Genomic DNA, 18,816 nt, shown 5'->3' on the forward strand with positions numbered 1-18,816 from the left:
TTGTATCTGCGGGGCAGCTGACTAGTGCACTAGTTACCCTCTGGTGCCATCATGGCAGCTGGGCAGATTCATCTTATATCCTCAGCTACGCTCACACGGGCGAGCGCCATAGCAGCCAAGAGACTCTTGTCAACATGCGATTCTCACGGCGAGGCCATACGTGTTTTGTAATTAAAAAAGGACATCACTTCTGTGAAATTGCGATTCTCACGAGCGGAAAAGGATCGCAAGACTCTCCCATAGACTTCTATGGGGAAAAAAAAAAACGCCCTGCAATCCCCCCCCCCCCCCCCAAAGTAACGGCGATTCCTCCTGTGGGAACCCCCAAGGATAGAACCGTCCGCCATCATTGTGCTGCAAGGAAAACATCAAATAAAAAACCGCTGATGTGAATAAATCCATACAAATACATATTTGCGCAGGTTTTGTGTGCATCGCCGTGCACCCAGCTGGCGCGAGTTTCTCGTTTGGCTTTAGGGGGTTGTTTTTCTTTTTGTAAACCCCGTTGGGGCCATCTTTGAAGGTGTCTTTTTGGTTCATTTATCTCTGCTTTCCAAAAGCCGTGACTTTTTGATTTTTCTGTCTACATAGCCTCATGTGATTGGCCCGGGGGCATGAATGATTGCCCAAGGTAGCGCTGCATGGGCATGCCAAGGGTAGAGTTTGGGATCACAGGCATATTTATAGGAGGTTCAGAGGCAGCAGTCACTACCGGGCCCTGGAGACTTAGGGGGCCCAAGGGCCCCTCTATCATATGAGAGATCACCCGTATTATAAATGGCACCTAGATGGTTAGAGGGGGAGGGGCAGATTTTTCTTTAGGGCCCCTTACTTTTACCTTCTATCGTTTAAGATTCTAGCAATGTGTTGCATCCGGGCCCAAGTGCCTTTAGCTACGCCTCTATATAATTCCGGCTGACTTGGTTGGGATGTAGTGGCACAGAGAGTACGGCAGAGGCTCCTGCCTACTAAGAGCCCATTTGAATAGCCGTGTTTTCTGTTCCTTTTACTGACAGAATACAGACCCAGTATATTTAGGCATCATTTTTTACATTTGTGAATGTGCGCAAAAAAACACCCGGTGAAAATGCGTTAGCGTGTGTATTTACTTTTTTGCAGACTCTGCATTGTGTGGGTTGTGATAAAACGGGCATCACTTGCACCACCTTGCTTTTTTTGGCACATGTGAAAAACTGTGAACACTGATGCAAGGACGTGAAAACTGCTCCTACGTACCCAATATACATCAGAGACACACACTGAGAACGGCGCGTTTTTCACGGGGCTGAAGTTGCATATAGCTATGTGAGTCCTAAGAGCCTCGTACGTATTAGGGATAAGTCATCCAAACCTAGCAACTTCGGCAGGAGTGGCCGACTGTTATATGGGGCTGTCTGACTCCCCTGACAGATGATGTTGGGGAAAGGAGGAATTTGGGTAGGCCCAAGTCCTCTGTTCTTCCTGGAGATAAGCCACCACCAGAGCTGTGTGTTAGCAGCTTACCTTTTCCATCCACTAAAAAACGTATGAACTTGCTGAAGAATTGAGGAAAATTGTATGAGCACCAAGACTGCCTGGAGAACAAGAGCCATATGGGTCGTTCTATAAGAACTGGAGTTGGGTCCAGCAAGCTTAAAGCTGGACAGCAAACCCTGGGCCCCTGGCCTCTTTAGCTGTGTGATAGTGACCCTGTACAACGTTTCATCCTGAAGGGAGTTCTCTTTAACCACTTAAGGACATGGACCTTTTTTTCTCCCCATTTTCGGTTTTTCCTCCCTCCCTCCTTTAAAAAAAAATCAGAAGTCTTTTATTTATCTGTCGAGGTCACTGTCTGAGGGCTTGTTTTTTTGCAGGATGACTTGTATTTTTCAATGGTACTAGATTATGTACCATATAATGTACTGAAAAACTTGGCTTGGCTTGATAGGCAATCTGCAATGACAGCCCTAGGGCATTTCAGAAGGCCCTTGACTGTCATGGCAACTCGCGATCTTATTGCGGGCGCAGTGTAGGACCCCCGAACATCGGTCGGGGCAATTAAAGGGTTAACAGCTCTGATCAATGCCGCGGCTTATTGGAGCTGTTGCGGCCAGGTGTCGGCTGTAAGTAACAGCCGGCACCTGCATTGTATGGAGCAGCATCGGCCCACAATCCCCTTCCATATATACCGCAAACCTGCAGGATGTAACTGTATGTCCGGCAGCGTTAAGGGGTTAAAGGGAACCTGTTACCTTGCAATAGTACCATAAAGTAAGTTATGCTGCTGTTCCGAGAGGTGACAGGGAGTCGGTGGATATGCTTTTTTTCACACTCCCCTGCTCCTCGTTTCCCCCCGGTGAAGATCTTTTCAGCCTACCGTGTGCACTCTAGGGCTGTATACTCTGCAAAGGTACTGCGGCAGATTTATTAATGCTAATGGTTAGACAATGTAAGTATAGACCAGACAGTCTAAAAATGTGCCAAATTTATCACAATGGCTTCTGCTCAATGATACATTTAGCACATCTTTAGACACTTAGGCCAACTAATGGGTGATAAAAAGTTAGATAAGTGGAGCCAAAAATTATGTGCACATCATCTTTAAGCCAAGCCATGCCTTTTTTTTACCAAGCCATACTTTTTTTCCCACTCACGCGGTCCCCCCAAGGCGCACTAGATTTTTCCTTTTTGTGCATCTGCTTCATAAATAAGTAAAAAAAAGTCTGATACAAAACATTATGCACTAGAAATAAATAACATTTTGCTGCAGTTTATGAAAAGTTCTCTCACGCCCCCCACAAGGCAGCCCAACCTGTGGCCAGGGGGCCCGGCCGACAAGGAGAAAAAAAGTTTCTGATGCCAACAGCAAAAACAGTATATGTTACCCTATCATGTGGCTTTACTCACCAGGTCCACACTGACAGCCTGTGTTCTACCCTGCAGTGGCAGCTTCTCACTTTACTGTACTAAAGCGAGATGCCGCCAGCTTCGGGGGAGGACTGACTGTCAGCGGGGTTCCTGGTAAGTATACCAATCAAATTCCCCGGTCTCTTTCATTTCTCCCTAGGGTGCTGTGCAGACAGGGCAGGCTGTTTTTACACTGGCAAACACGACCATTTTCCTGTGAATAGCCATGTTTGCCAGCGTAATAAGCCCCAAATATACGTCAGTGCCTTTCTTTTAGGGCTTATTTAGACGACCGTATATCGGCTTGGTTTTCACGCCGAGCCGATATACGGTGTCCTTGTCTGCGATCGGGGGGGGGGGGGGGGGGAGATGGAAGAGCCAGGAGCAGGACCTGAGCTCCCGCCCCCTCTTCGCCCCTCTCCACTATTTGCGATAGGAGGGGGCGAGACGAAGGTAGAGCTAAGTACCGACGCTTAGCTCCGCCCCTGTCCTGCCCTTCCCATTGCAAATAGTGGCAAGGGGCGGGAGCTCAGTTCCTGCTCCTGGCTCATCCATCCTCCCCCCCCCCTCCTGCAGACAAGGACACCGTATATCGGCCGGCGTGAAAACCAAGCCGATATACGGTCGTCTAAATAAGCCCTTAGCGTGCTGGAAATTCCGTCAACAAATACGCTATACCAGTGAGAATGAACACATGGTAACAATGGGTTCTATTCTCTGTGTATTTGGTTGCCAGAATTTCCAGCAAGAACCGGCGTATAAAATAGTTAACTAATCCTATTGTTAAATTAATTGCTAAACTAAATTACATTTTTTGTAAAGATTTGTAAACAGTTCAGCTTTATTTGATATTGAGGCTATTAACATGTCGCACAAAAGAGAAAATTACAAGCTGAACGACAATCAAAAGAGTTAACTAACCGTCAGCCCATAAAAGTTTTCAAGAAAGAAAATGGCGCAGACCAGGAGTCTACTAGTGATTGGGACGCTACCGTGGACGTACCGTGGACGTACCGTGGACGCATCTACTTCTATCCAACTATCGACTAGTGATGAAGGTGGCCAGTTCCAGAAAGTCCAATTTAACTTACATTTAGATGATGTCCCTGAAACAAGAATAAATGAAGATGTCAGGCCTACTCGTGATGAAGAAAATCATGATGTTTTCAGAGAGCTGCTCATTAAGCTTGATGATCTAATTGACACTGCATCAACTTCTACTGTAATATCTACTACTGTTTCGACTTCCAGTAACATAAAAATGATGATCCAGGGACATGGCCAACAAAAATCTGATGATTTGACACAAAATATTGCTAGATCATACCTTGGTGTTGGTTTAAAAGCTCTAACACACTCCCAACTGATCATACTGGGAAATTTATTTTTTCAAAAAACCTTACTCTACTTGCAAACAAAAAAGATCTAAGAACGAGTAAAACATTGCCCGTGGGGGATATTGGGGGGGATGGCCCAAGGGGGGGGGGGGGGGGGGGGGGGGGGGTTGGATGGCTTAGACGTGGGGGTGGTATTCTGGTAAGGAAACCACTGAAAAAAGTGTGGGGGCCATAAGTTCTGGGTACAATCACCTTAGTATATCTGTCCCACTGTTACATGCAACTGCCAAGCTTAGTGTCCGCATTCAGGGACTGTAACTGCCAAGCTCTGCACAGTTATTGTAACTGCCACACTCTGTACCTTGCATAGGCTTTGCAACCGCTCAACTGGTTATGGGAGTTACAGATTCTCTGCTCTGCCATCCTAGCATCATCTGTCAATCATGAGAAAAGCAGTCAAAATCTGCATGCTGTCTATTTTGAAACAGCTCTGCCCATTTCCACCAGATATAAACATACCTCAGTGGTAACAGTGACCCCTGCGATAATAGTGACTTCCCCCCCAGTGGCCCCAGTGATAATAGTGACCACCCACCCCAGCAATAATAGTGCCCCCCCCCCCCCCCACAGCGGCCCAAGCAGTAATAGTGACATCCCCTCCGGCAATAATAATGACCCCCCCTAGCGGTAATAGTGCCCACCCCCCCACACAGTAGTGCACATCCCCACACAGCGGCCCAAGCGGTAATGGTGACATCCCACAATGGCCCACAGTAGTAATGGTGACATCCCACAGCGGCTCCCAGCAAAATAGTGACATCCCACAGAGGCCCCCAGTATAATAGTGACATCCCACAGCGGCCCCCAGTAGTAATGCTGACATCCCACAACGGCCCCCAGTAGTAATGCTGACATCCCACAACGGCCCCCAGTAGTAATGCTGACATCCCACAATGGCCCCCAGTAGTAATGCTGACATCCCACAGCGGCCCCCAGTATAATAGTAGCATCCCACAGGGGCCCCCGGTATAATAGTGGCATCCCACAGCGGCCCCCAGTAGTAATGCTGACATCCCACAGCGGCCCCCAATAGTAATGCTGACATCCCACAGCGGCCCCCAATAGTAATGCTGACATCCCACAGCAGCCCCCAGTATAATAGTGGCATCCCACAGCGGCCCCAGTATAATAGTGACACCCCACAGCGGCCCCCAGTATAATAGTGACATCCCACAGCGGCCCCCAGTATAATAGTGACATCCCACAGCGGCCCCCAGTAGTAATGCTGACATCCCACAATGGTCCCCAGTAGTAATGCTGACATCCCACAACGGTCCCCAGTAGTAATGCTGACATCCCACAACGCCCCCCAGTAGTAATGCTGACATCCCACAACGGCCCCCAGTAGTAATGCTGACATCCCACAGCGGCCCCCAGTATAATAGTAGCAAACCACAGGGGCCCCCGGTATAATAGTGGCATCCCACAGTGGCCCCCAGTAGTAATGCTGACATCCCACAGCAGCCCCCAGTATAATAGTGACATCCCACAGCAGCCCATAGTAGTAATGGTCATATCCCACAGCAGCCCCCAGTAAAATAGTGAATAGTGACACCCCACAGCGGCCCCCAGTGTAACAGTGACCCCCCCCCCCCCCAGCAGCCCCTGCGATAATAGTGACTTTCCCTCAGCGGCCCTAGTGATAATAGTGACTTTACCCTAGGGGCCCCAGTGATAATAGTGACTCCCCACCCCAGCAATAATAGTGACCCCCCCCCCCCCCCCCCCCAGCAGCCCCAGCAGTAATAGTGACCATCCCCCTACCGGTAATAGTGCCCACCTCCCCCACAGCGGCCCAAGCGGTAATATTGACATCCCACAGTGGCCCACAGTAGTAATGGTGATATCCCACAGTGGCTCCCAGTAAAATAGTGACATCCCACAGCGGCCCCCAATATAATAGTGGCATCCCACACGGGCCCCCGGTATGATAGTGACATCCCACAGCGGCCCCAGTGTAATAGTGACACCCCACAGTGGCCCCCAGTATAATAGTGACATCCCTAAGGCAGCCCATAGTAGTAATGGTCATATCCCACAGCAGCCCCCATTAAAATAGTGACACCCCACAGCGGCCCCCAGTGTAGCAGTGACCCCCCAGCGGCCCCTGCGATAATAGTGACTTTCCCCCAGCGGCCCCAGTGATAATTGTGACCCCCCCAGCAGCCCCTAGCGGTAATAGCGACCCCCCCCCCCCCACACACAGCGGCCCTAGCGGTAATATTGACATCCCACAGTGGCCCACAGTAGTAAAGGTGACATCCCACAGAGGTCCACAGTAGTAATGCTGACATCCCACAGCAGCCCCCAGTAGTAATTCTGACATCCCACAGCAGCCCCCAGTAGTAATTCTGACATCCCACAGCGGATCCCAGTAGTAATGCTGACATCCCACAGCGGCCCCCAGTAGTAATGCTGACATCCCACAGCGGCCCCCAGTAGTAATGCTGACATCCCACAGCGGCCCCCAGTAGTAATGCTGACATCCCACAGCAGCCCCAGTATAATAGTGGCATCCCACAGCAGCCCCTAGTAGTAAAGCTGACATCCTACAGCAGCCCCAGTATAATAGTGGCATCCCACAGGGGCCCCTGGTATAATAGTGACATCCCACAGCGGCCCCAGTGTAATAGCGACACCCCACAGCGACCCTCAGTATAATGGTGACATCCCACAGCAGCCCATAGTAGTAATGGCCATATCCCACAGCAGCTCCCAGTAGAATAGTGACACCCCACAGAGGCCCCCAGTGTAATAGTGACACCCCATAGCGGCCCCCAGTGTTATAGTGACATCCCACAGCGGCCCCCAGTGTAATAGTAACATCCCACTGCGGCCCCCAGTGTAATAGTGACATCCCACAGCGGCCCCCCATCCGCCCCTCCTCTATGGAAGCTCCGCAGCTTCCTCATCTCAGCATTGCTGCTTGGCAATGATCCCAGTGCGCACTGTGACGTCAGTGTGCTGCCGGACGCCTCCTCCTCCCCTGCTCTCGCGGAACCAAGTAGTAGACATCAGGGGATGGGGAGGAGGATCCCGGCTGCACACTGACGTCACAGTGTAGCCGGGATCAGCGCCGCTAGCAGCCCAGTGAGTGAGTATCGGCAGGGGAGCCGTGGCCGCTGTCGATATTCATTAATGTGGTGAGCGGCCGTTGGCGACGCGTGCCAGCAGGGAGGGCTCTGCCTGCCGCCTATGACACGCGTGTTATAGGTTTGTCACCACCGCTATAGACTGTACACAGAGAACTGCAAAGATTCTGCTTTAACTGTCACACAATATATAAAAGGCAATGTATTCAAATAGAAAGAAGTCAGCTCACCCATTCTTCATAATTCAATTCAGCTGGTTCAACTCACAGGAGTGTAAGGAAAGCCCAGTGGACTGCTGGTAATTGTGTTACTCCAGAGCGAATGCATAAAATTCCAGCATTTCCTTAAAAATGTAGCTTTTATTTTTATTCTATAAAAACCGTTTCCATGGTGTGTCTACCCTGGCACTATAATATACACATCATGGATTTTTATGGATTAAGAAATAAAAGCTACATTTTTAAGGAAATGCTGGAATTTTATGCATTCATTCTGGTTTAACTGTTACACACAGACATACATCATATAGGAATGTACTGCAAGACTCTCTGCTCTGCCATCCTAGCATCATCTGCCAATCATGAGAGCACAGACAGTGGGCAGCAAGGTAGGGAGAAGGGATGCAGCACTTTAGAGTGATATTTCAGGACAAAAACCTTACTTTAGGTAAATAACAGTTTTGTTAGTTATTATACACACAAGTTGTTTAAAAAGTTACTATGCATTTAAAAGGAACCTACCACATGCCCACAGCACCATAAGCTAAGTTATCGTGCTGTTAGGGAACATGACAGGGAGCCAGGTGATGTAATTTTATATACTCTGGATCCAGCGATGTTCGCCTCTGAAGTTCTGATGGTGCATGAAAATCTCACTTTTTTTTCCAGAGACCCACATGCACGCTCTTTCATAGACTTATATAGGAGGGTGTATTTGTCTAGCAGCATATCAAAAGAGGACACTCCAACTGTAGCTACTAGAGATGAGCGAACGTACTCGTCCGAGCTTGATATTCGTGCGAATATTAGGGTGTTCGGGATGCTCGTTACTCGTAACGAGCACCACGCGGTGTTCTGGTTACTTTCAGTTTCCTCTCTGAGACGTTTGCGCGCTTTTCTGGCCAATTGAAAGACAGGGAAGGCATTACAACTTCCCCCTGTGACGTTCAAACCCTATACCACCCCCCTGCTGTGAGTGGCTGGGGCGATCAGATGTCACCCGAGTATATAAATCGGTCCCTCCCGCGGCTCGCCACACATGCCTTGTGACTTAGCTGAGGGAAAGTGCTGCTGCTGGTGCTGCTGTAGGGAGAGCGTTAGGAGTCAGTGTAGGCTTCAAGAACCCCAACGGCCCTTCTCAGGGCCACATCTACTAGTGTGCAGTACTGTGTTAGCACAGTAATTTTTTTTTTTTTGTCCAAAATTGGATCTGCAGAGCATTGCGCCCAGCAATAGGGACAGAAGTGGGGGTTAGGCAGGGAGAGTGTTAGGAGTTAGTGTAGGCTTCAAGAACCCCAACGGTCCTTTCTAGGGCCACTTCTATCCGTGTGCAGTACTGTCCAGGCTGCTGTTAGCAGTGTTGCATATTTTTTTTTTCTCTCAAAACCGGCTGTGCAGAGCATTGCACCCGGCATTAATACTACAGGGATAGAATTGTGTAGGCAGGGCCAGAAGACATTTATTATTCATTGAATACACGCAGTGGGGTCTTCCCTTTGCTAAAAAGGAAAAGAAATTATATTTGGCCTGCCTGTGTCAGTCCTAAGGTCTCCGTGTACGTGTGTGCTGCGTGTACAACGTACAAAAATCTGACGCAACCAGCTACGCTTTACTGCAGCCTAGCGCCATTGTCTTTCCTGACTGGCAAATACCTGCTCTGCTAGAGTTAATAACTCTGCTACACTATAGTTGTGTGACACTTTTTGAGGGCCACACCACAGATATTAAACTTCTTGTTCATTGAATATACGCAGTGGGTGCTTCCCTAAGCTAAAAAGGAAAAGAAATTCTATTTGGCCTGCCTGTGTCAGTCCTAAGGTCTCCGTGTACGTGTGTGCTGCGTGTACAACGTACAAAAATCAGACGCAACCAGCTACGCTTTACTGCAGCCTAGCGCCATTGTCTTTCCTGACTGGCAAATACCTGGTCTGCTAGAGTTAATAACTCTGCTACACTATACTTGTGTGACACTTTTTGAGGGCCACACCACAGATATTAAAGGGGTTGTCCCGCGCCGAAACGGGTTTTTTTTTTTTTCAACCCCCCCCCCCCTCCCGTTCGGCGTGAGACAACCCCGATGCAGGGACTTAAAAAAAAACCCGCTCAGCGCTTACCTTAATCCCCGCGCTCCGGTGACTTCTATACTTACCAGCTGAAGATGGCCGCCGGGATCCTCTTCCTCCGTGGACCGCAGCTCTTCTGTGCGGTCCATTGCCGATTCCAGCCTCCTGATTGGCTGGAATCGGCACGTGACGGGGCGGAGCTACACGGAGCCCCATTGAAGAAAGCAGAAGACCCGGACTGCGCAAGCGCGTCTAATTTGGCCATTCGACCATTTTAGACGGCGAAAATTAGGCGGGCTCCATGGAGACGAGGACGCCAGCAGCGGAGCAGGTAAGTGAAAAACTTTTTATAACTTCTGTATGGCTCATAATTAATGCACGATGTACATTACAAAGTGCATTATTATGGCCATACAGAAGTGTATAGACCCACTTGCTGCCGCGGGACAACCCCTTTAAACTTCTTGTTCATTGAATACACGCAGTGGGGTCTTCCGTTTGCAAAAAAGCGAAAACATTATATTTGGCCTGCAGGCTTGCGCCAATTTATTTCCTGCCTGGGAAATCAAATCACTGGTAATACAGCATGCTGAGGGGTAGGGGTAAGCCTAGAGGACGTGGACGTGGACGTGGCCGAGGACGCGGAGGGCCAAGTGAGGGTGTGGGCACAGGCCGAGCTCCTGATCCAGGTGTGTCGCAGCCGACTGCTGCGCGATTAGGAGAGAGGCACGTTTCTGGCGTCCCCACATTCATCGCCCAATTAATGGGTCCACGCGGGAGACCTTTATTAGAAAATGAGCAGTGTGAGCAGGTCCTGTCCTGGATGGCAGAAAGTGCTTCGAGCAAGCTATCATCCACCCACAGTTCTGCGCCATCCAGTGCTGCAAATCCGAATCCTCTGTCTGCTGCTCCTCCTTCCTCCCAGCCTCCTCACTCCACTACAATGACACCTGCTCAGGAGCGGGAACACTCCCAGGAACTGTTCTCGGGCCCCTGCTTAGATTGGGCAGGAGTGGTTCCTCTCCCACCAGAGGAGTTTATCGTCACTGATGCCCAACCATTCGAAAGTTCCCGGGGTCCGGGGGAAGAGGCTGGGGACTTCCGCCAACTGTCTCAAGAACTTTCTGTGGGTGAGGAGGACGATGACGATGAGACACAGTTGTCTTGCAGTGAGGTAGTAGTAAGGGCAGTAAGTCCAAGGGAGCAGCGCACAGAGGATTCGGAGGAAGAGCAGCAGGACGATGAGGTGACTGACCCCACCTGGTGTGCAACGCCTACTCAGGACAGGTCTTCAGAGGGGGAGGCAAGGGCATCAGCAGGGCAGGTTGCAAGAGGCAGTGCGGTGGCCAGGGGTAGAGGCAGGGCCAGACCGAATAATCCACCAAGTGTTTCCCAAAGCACACCCTCGCGCCATGCCACCCTGCAGAGGCATGTTTAAGGTCTGGCAGTTTTTCACAGAGACGCCTGACGACCGACGAACAGTGGTGTGCAACCTTTGTCGCGCCAAGATCAGCCGGGGAGCCACCACCAACAGCCTGACCACCACCAGCATGCGCAGACATATGATGGCCAAGCACCCCACAAGGTGGGACGAAGGCCGTTCACCGCCTCCGGTTTGCACCGCTGCCTCTCCCCCTGTGCCCCAACCTGCCACTGAGATCCAACCTCCCTCTCAGGACACAGGCATAACCGTCTCATGGCCTGCACCCACAGCCTCACCTCCGCTGTCCTCGGCCCCATCCACCAATGTCTCGCACCGCACAGTCCAGCCGTCGCTAGCGCAAGCGCAAGTACGCCACCACGCACCCGCACGCTCAATCGTTAACCGTCCACATAGCCAAATTTATCAGCCTTGAGATGCTGCCGTATAGGGTTGTGGAAACGGAGTCCTTCAAAGCTATGATGGCGGCGGCGGCCCCGCGCTACTCAGTTCCCAGTCGCCACTACTTTTCCCGATGTGCCGTCCCAGCCCTGCACGACCACGTCTCCCGCAACATTGTACGCGCCCTCACCAATGCGGTTAGTGGCAAGGTCCACTTAACTACGGACACGTGGACAAGCACAGGTGGGCAGGGCCACTACATCTCCCTGACGGCACATTGGGTGAATTTAGTGGAGGCTGGGACAGAGTCAGAGCCTGGGACCGCTCACGTCCTACCCACCCCCAGAATTGCGGGCCCCAGCTCGGTGGTGGTATCTGCGGCGGTGTATGCTTCTTCCACTAAAGCACCCTCCTCCTCCTCCTCAACCTCTGTCTCGCAATCTAGATGTGTCAGCAGCAGCAGGACGTCGCCAGCAGTCGGTGTCGCGCGGCGTGGCAGCACAGCGGTGGGCAAGCGTCAGCAGGCCGTGCTGAAACTACTCAGCTTAGGAGATAGGAGGCACACGGCCCACGAACTGCTGCAGGGTCTGACAGAGCAGACGGACCGTTGGCTTGCGCCGCTGAGTCTCCAACCGGGCATGGTCGTGTGTGACAACGGGCGTAACCTGGTGGCGGCTCTGCAGCTCGGCAGCCTCACGCACGTGCCATGCCTGGCCCACGTCTTTAATTTGGTGGTTCAGCGCTTTCTGAAAAGCTACCCATGCTTGTCAGACCTGCTCGTAAAGGTGCGCCGGCTCTGCGCACATTTCCGCAAGTCCCACACGGACGCTGCCACCCTGCGCACCCTGCAACATCGCTTTAATCTTCCAGTGCACCGACTGCTGTGCGACGTGCCCACACGGTGGAACTCTACGCTCCACATGTTGGCCAGGCTCTATGAGCAGCGTAGAGCTATCGTGGAATACCAACTCCAACATGGGCGGCGCAGTGGGAGTCAGCCTCCTCAATTCTTTTCAGAAGAGTGGGCCTGGTTGGCAGACATCTGCCAGGTCCTTCGAAACTTTGATCAGTCTACCCAGGTGGTGAGTGGCGATGCTGCAATCATTAGCGTCACCATTCCTCTGCTATGCATCTTGAGAAGTTCCCTGCAAACCATAAAGGCAGCCGCTTTGCGCTCGGAAACAGAGCCGGGGGAAGACAGTATGTCGCTGGATAGTCAGAGCACCCTCCTGTCTACATCTCAGCGCGTTCAGGAGGAGGAGGAGGAGGATGAGGAGGAGGGGGAAGAGACAGCTTGGCCCACTGCTGACGGTACCCATGCTGGTTGCCTGTCATCATTTCAGCGTGTATGGCCTGAGGAGGAGGAGGATCCTGAAAGTGATCTTCCTAGTGCGGACAGCCATGTGTTGCGTACAGGTACCCTGGCACACATGGCTGACTTCATGTTAGGATGCCTTTCTCGTGACCCTCGCATTCAACGCATTCTGGCCACTACGGATTACTGGGTGTACACACTGCTCGACCCACGCTATAAGGAGAACCTTCCCAGTCTCATTCCCAAAGAGGAAAGGGGTTCGAGAGTGTTGCTATACCACAGGGCGCTTGTGGACAAACTGATGGTAAAATTCCCATCCGACAGCGCTAGTGGCAGAAGGCGCAGTTCCGAGGGCCATGTAGCAGGGGAGGTGCGTAGATCGAGCAGCATGTACAGCCCAGACAGTGCAACAGTCTTTAAGGGCCTGGCCAGCTTTATGGCTCCCCAGCAAGACTGTGTCACCGCTCCCCAGTCAAGGCTGAGTCGGCGGGAGCACTGTAAAAGGATGGTGAGGGAGTACGTAGCCGATCGCACGACCATCCTCGGTGACGCCTCTGCCCCCTACAACTACTGGGTGTCGAAGCTGGACACGTGGCCTGAACTAGCGCTGTATGCCCTGGAGGTGCTTGCTTGTCCTGCGGCTAGCGTCTTGTCGGAGAGGGTGTTTAGTGTGGCTGGGGGAATCATCACGGATAAGCGTACCCGCCTGTCAACCGACAGTGCCGACAGGCTAACACTCATCAAGATGAACAAAGCCTGGATTTCCCCAGACTTCTCTTCTCCACCAGTGGACAGCAGCGATACGTAAGCAATACGTAGGCTGCACCCACGGATGGAAGCTACGTTCTCTTTCACCATCCAAAACGGGGACATTTCTGCTTCATCAATCTGTGTCTAATATTCCTCCTCCTCCTCCTCCTCCTGCTCCTCCTCCTGAAACCTCACGTTATCACGCTGAACGGGCAATTTTTCTTAGGGCCACAAGGCTCACTCATAATTTTTCGAAACAATTTTTAGATGTTTCAATGCTCTGAAAAGCGTTGGAACTTTAACTTGAACCAATTTTTCGTTAAACTGGGCTGCCTCCAGGCCTAGTTACCACTTAAGCCACATTAACCAAAGCGATTAATGGGTTTCACCTGCCCTCTTGGTTGGCCATGGCCAATTTTTTTTAGGTACATTAGTACTGTTGATACAGCAATTTTTGTGGGCCCTCGCCTACAGTGTAATCAAATAAATTTTTAGCCCACCTGCATTAAGCACAACATTACTACCTCAGCTGTGTTGGGCAATGCAATGGGATATTTCTATGTACCGCCGGTGGCTTCCTGGCACCCACCCATGCTGTAGGTGCACACGGAGTTTTTACTACATCTGTACACTTGAAAAGAACCCCAGTCTGACTGGGGCATGCAGTGTGGGCCGAAGCCCACCTGCATTAAGCACGACATTACTACCTCAGCTGTGTTGGGCAATGCAATGGGATATTTCTATGTACCGCCGGTGGGTTCCAGGGAGCCACCCATGCTGTAGGTGCACACGGAGTTTAACCTACATGTGTCCACTTGTAAAGAACCCCAGTCTGACTGGGGCATGCAGTGTGGGCCGAAGCCCACCTGCATTAAGCACGACATTACTACCTCAGCTGTGTTGGGCACTGCAATGGGATATTTTTATGTACCGCCGGTGGGTTCCAGGAAGCCACCCATGCTGTCGGTCGACAGGGACTTCACAATAGGGAGTTGTACCTGCCTGTGTCTATGAATTAAAAAGCCCGGTCTGACTGGGGCATGCAGAGACACCTTGACAGAATGAATAGTGTGTGGCACATAGGTTCCCCATTGCTATGCCCACGTGTGCAGCTCCTGATGGCGGTGGCACAGGATTCTATTTCTCATTGCTTCTGTACAGCATTGTGGGCTATCGCCCCGCCACTCTTAAAAGAGGGTCGCTGCCTAGCCGTGCCAACCTCTGCAGTGTGTGCCTGCGGTTCCTCCTCATGGCAGACGCACTTCTAAATAGACATGAGGGTGGTGAGGCATTAGGGCAGCTGAAGGCTGCGCAGGGACACTTTGGTGTGCGCTGTGGGGGGGAGGGGGGGCGGTTGGACAGCATGTAAGCCAGGAGAAGTGGCAGTGGAGTGTCATGCAGGCAGTGATTGTGCTTTGTTGGAGGTAGTGTGGTGCTTAGCTAAGGTATGCATTGCTAATGAGGGCTTTTCAGAAGTAAAAGTTTTTGGGAGGGGGGGGGGGCCCACTCTTGCCGCTATTGTGGCTTAATAGTGGTATCTGTGAACTTGAGATGCAGCCCAACATGTAGCCCCTCGCCTGCCCTATCCGTTGCTGTGTCGTTCCCATCACTTTCTTGAATTGCCCAGATTTTCACACAAGGAAACCTTAGCGAGCATCGGCGAAATACAAAAATGCTCGGGTCGCCCATTGACTTCAATGGGGTTCGTTATTCGAAACGAACCCTCGAGCATCGCGAAAAGTTCGTTCCGAGTAACGAGCACCCGAGCATTTTGGTGCTCGCTCATCTCTAGTAGCTACACTGTTCTCTCTAGTGCAGGCACAGCTGTTCCCATATACTGTATGCCACCATCTGAAGCACAACAGGCCGCATGAAGAGGATAAGCTGTCCACAGAATGGCTTCTCGATTACAGCACTGAAGGCCAGCCCGTCAAGATCCAAGAGGAATAACACCAACATGGGGGGACTGAACATAAGTGCACAGATGGACAAAGTAGGGTTAAAAATGACTAAAACATAAAACAAACGTTTATTAAAACAGTATTATATGGGAAAGCTGTGCCTGCACTAGAGAGAATAGTAGGGGCACAGCTGAAGCGCCCTCCTCTGCTATTCTGTTAGATGAATGCAAATTTCTCTAGCAACATCTTCACCTAGCTACTTAGCAGAAGAGGGGTTTTGAAGGAAAAATGTACAGAATAAGTTAATAAAACATATTGCAGAATGCTTAGAAACAATTATTCTGTACATTTAAAATTAAAAATTAAAATTTGAATTCAGCGGTCTTTGGATATTCTTGTGTTTCCTGGTTCCCGCTGCCATCAGCAGCCGCAGCTGAAGTCTTTCAGGTCTCCACCATGTACATCCAGGTTCACTGTCCCTTTGGCCTTTTGCCTTGCTGAAGAGTGGAGGAGTGGGCCAAGATGTAGTCCAGGAGGTGCTGCCTATACAACAGCTACCCAAGGACTTCCATGCTTAAAAAGCTGCTCTCCAGTCCCAGAGTCCCAAATGTGTTTTACAGCATTTTGATTCGCTATACTACATCATATACCATTTTCGCTCAGTGGATGTTGCCCTGATAGAAGACTTGCTCAAACTGTTTGCCAAAGCCAATTCTCAGCATGCGAATGAGCCTACCTCAGCCCTAGAAGATCTATGTCTGGCTACAGCAGAGCGTAATCTCCACCTAAACACCCTGAAGATGAAAGAACTGTTTTCTCTCCTTGCACCTGGTGGAGGTGTTTGAAGTCGAAACTTACTGTATAAAGCTGCTTTGGGGAATGTGGAGCCCAGTGGGAAGGGCAGGAAGTAGAGATGAGCGAACATACTCTCTAAGGGCAATTGCTCGAGCGAGCATTGTCCTTAGCGAGTACCTGCCCGCTCGAGAGAAAAGGTGCCGGCTCGGGGGAGCGGTGAGTTGCGGCAGTCAGCAGGGAGGAGTGGGGGGGGGGGGGGGAGAGAGAGATCTCCCCTCCGTTCCTCCCCGCTCTCCCCTGCAGCTCCCTGGCCGCCGTCGGTAGCCGAACCTTTTCTCTCGAGCGGGCAGGTACTCGTTAAGGGCAATGCTCGCTCGAGCAATTGCCCTTAGCGAGTATGCTCGCTCATCACTAGCAGGAAGGCAAGTCCAAGTCCAAGACAGGCTTTTTGGGGTAAAATTAAAAATTGACAGTTACACTTTAAAAAATGAATTGAAGATTTGATTTTCCGTGCATTACGTCTGGAGTGTTGTCTCCCTTTCTTTGGTATCAATTGTATTGCAGGGCTCTGGGCAGTAGGAGCCAGAAACCAGCAAACAAGCAGAATACATCTACAGAGAGATGAGCGGGGTCACAAGTTATATCAACCCTATTACTGCCAGGCTTTCAACTTCCTTCAGTATTTAATGTCCTCCTCAAGACCACAGGAACCCCCTGGTGCAACGTTTGCATACACAGAGGGTGACGCAAAGATAATTACTTCTATCTTTCAGTATCCAAGTAATTTACTTAAAGGGGTTGTCCCGCGGCAGCAAGTGGGTCTATACACTTCTGTATGGCCATAATAATGCACTTTGTAATGTACATCGTGCATTAATTATGAGCCATACAGAAGTTATAAAAAGTTTTTCACTTACCTGCTCCGCTGCTGGCGTCCTCGTCTCCATGGAGCCCGCCTAATTTTCGCCGTCTAAAATGGTCGAATAGCCAAATTAGACGCGCTTGCGCAGTCCGGGTCTTCTGCTTTCTTCAATCGGGCTCCGTGTAGCTCCGTGTAGCTCCGCCCCGTCACGTGCCGATTCCAGCCAATCAGGAGGCTGGAATCGGCAATGGACCGCACAGAAGAGCTGCGGTCCACGGAGGAAGAGGATCCCGGCGGCCATCTTCAGCCGGTAAGTATAGAAGTCACCGGAGCGCGGGGATTAAGGTAAGCGCTGAGCGTTTTTTTTTTTAAGTCCCTGCATCGGGGTTGTCTCGCGCTGAACGGGGGGGGTTGAAAAAAAAAAACAACCCGATTCGGCGCGGGACAACCCCTTTAAGTAGTCAGAAAGATCAAAAAGTCCAACAGACTTTAAAAGATTACTGAAGAAGAAAATCACCCCAGAAATATATGCTTGCACATTGGCATAGTACCACTAAGTAAAATAAAATCACTGGACTACATTGCCAACTTTGACCCAGTCTTTGTTTTATCTAATAGTTATTTCCTCCTTAACCCCTTAGTGACCAAGCCTATTTGCACACGAATGGGTTCGGTTCCGCATAGGGGAGCCCACAGTGGAATCTGACCCTGTGCCAGGCCGGCATCCACACGTACCTGTACTTTCTCATCTCTACAGCAGATGGTTGCGGCGAGCCGCCTTCCGACATGCGCAGTACAGATTTTTTTCACATTTTTTCCCCTGCACCATCGTTAGGCGATGATGCGGAATCTGCGACCTGTCTGCAACGTGTTTTACTGTACTTTTTGCATGCGCAAATCGTGCACATTTGCGCACACTAAAAAAACGTGCAAGCATGTTCCCATTGATTGAAATGGGCAATTAAGTCAATTGGTTTAAGATGTGCTGTTTCCCTGTGAAAATAGAGCATGCTGCAAATTCTTGGCGTGAATAAAATACGCGCAAAATATGCGCATGTGAACTAACCTATTGAAATCAATGGGTTCTACTCACTGTGTATTGTGCCCACAAATTTTCCACATGCAAAACGCTGCACAAATATGTTTGTGTAATACAGGCCTTACCCACGATTTAATTTTCATACCAACCAGCTACACTTTCTTGACATTCAAGTTGAGGTAATGGACAGAATATATGACCCTTTTTTAACCCTTTAAGGACCAGGCTGTTTTGTACCTTTAAGGGCTTATTCAGACGGGCATATATCGACGGGCAAGCGCTGCGGAATAAGTTGGCGCTATACAAATAAAGATTATTATTATTATTATTATATCGTCTGGGTTTTCATGCCCTGGACGATATACGCTGCCCCTCTTATGCATTGGTTTACAATGCATCAGTGCACAGGGGCGTATCTCCGCAGTGCAAAAGCGCTATTACGATTGTGGTGGCAGCTGCATTAACTCCTATGGGAGCCAATGACAGCTGCAGGAGAAGGGAGGTGGGAGGGAGTTTAGCAACGTGACTGCTGAACTCCGTCCCCCTTCTTTTCTCCTCCCCGCCCCTTGCCACTGTTTGCAGGGGCAGGGGCTAGGCCCTGCCACACCCACCCCATTGCTAACAGTGGCATGGGGCAGGAGTTTAGTACACTAGCTCCCGCCCTGTCCCACCTCCT

The sequence above is a fragment of the Eleutherodactylus coqui genome, chromosome 6 (genome assembly GCF_035609145.1).
Source record: "Eleutherodactylus coqui strain aEleCoq1 chromosome 6, aEleCoq1.hap1, whole genome shotgun sequence".
NCBI classification, from domain to species: domain Eukaryota; kingdom Metazoa; phylum Chordata; class Amphibia; order Anura; family Eleutherodactylidae; genus Eleutherodactylus; species Eleutherodactylus coqui.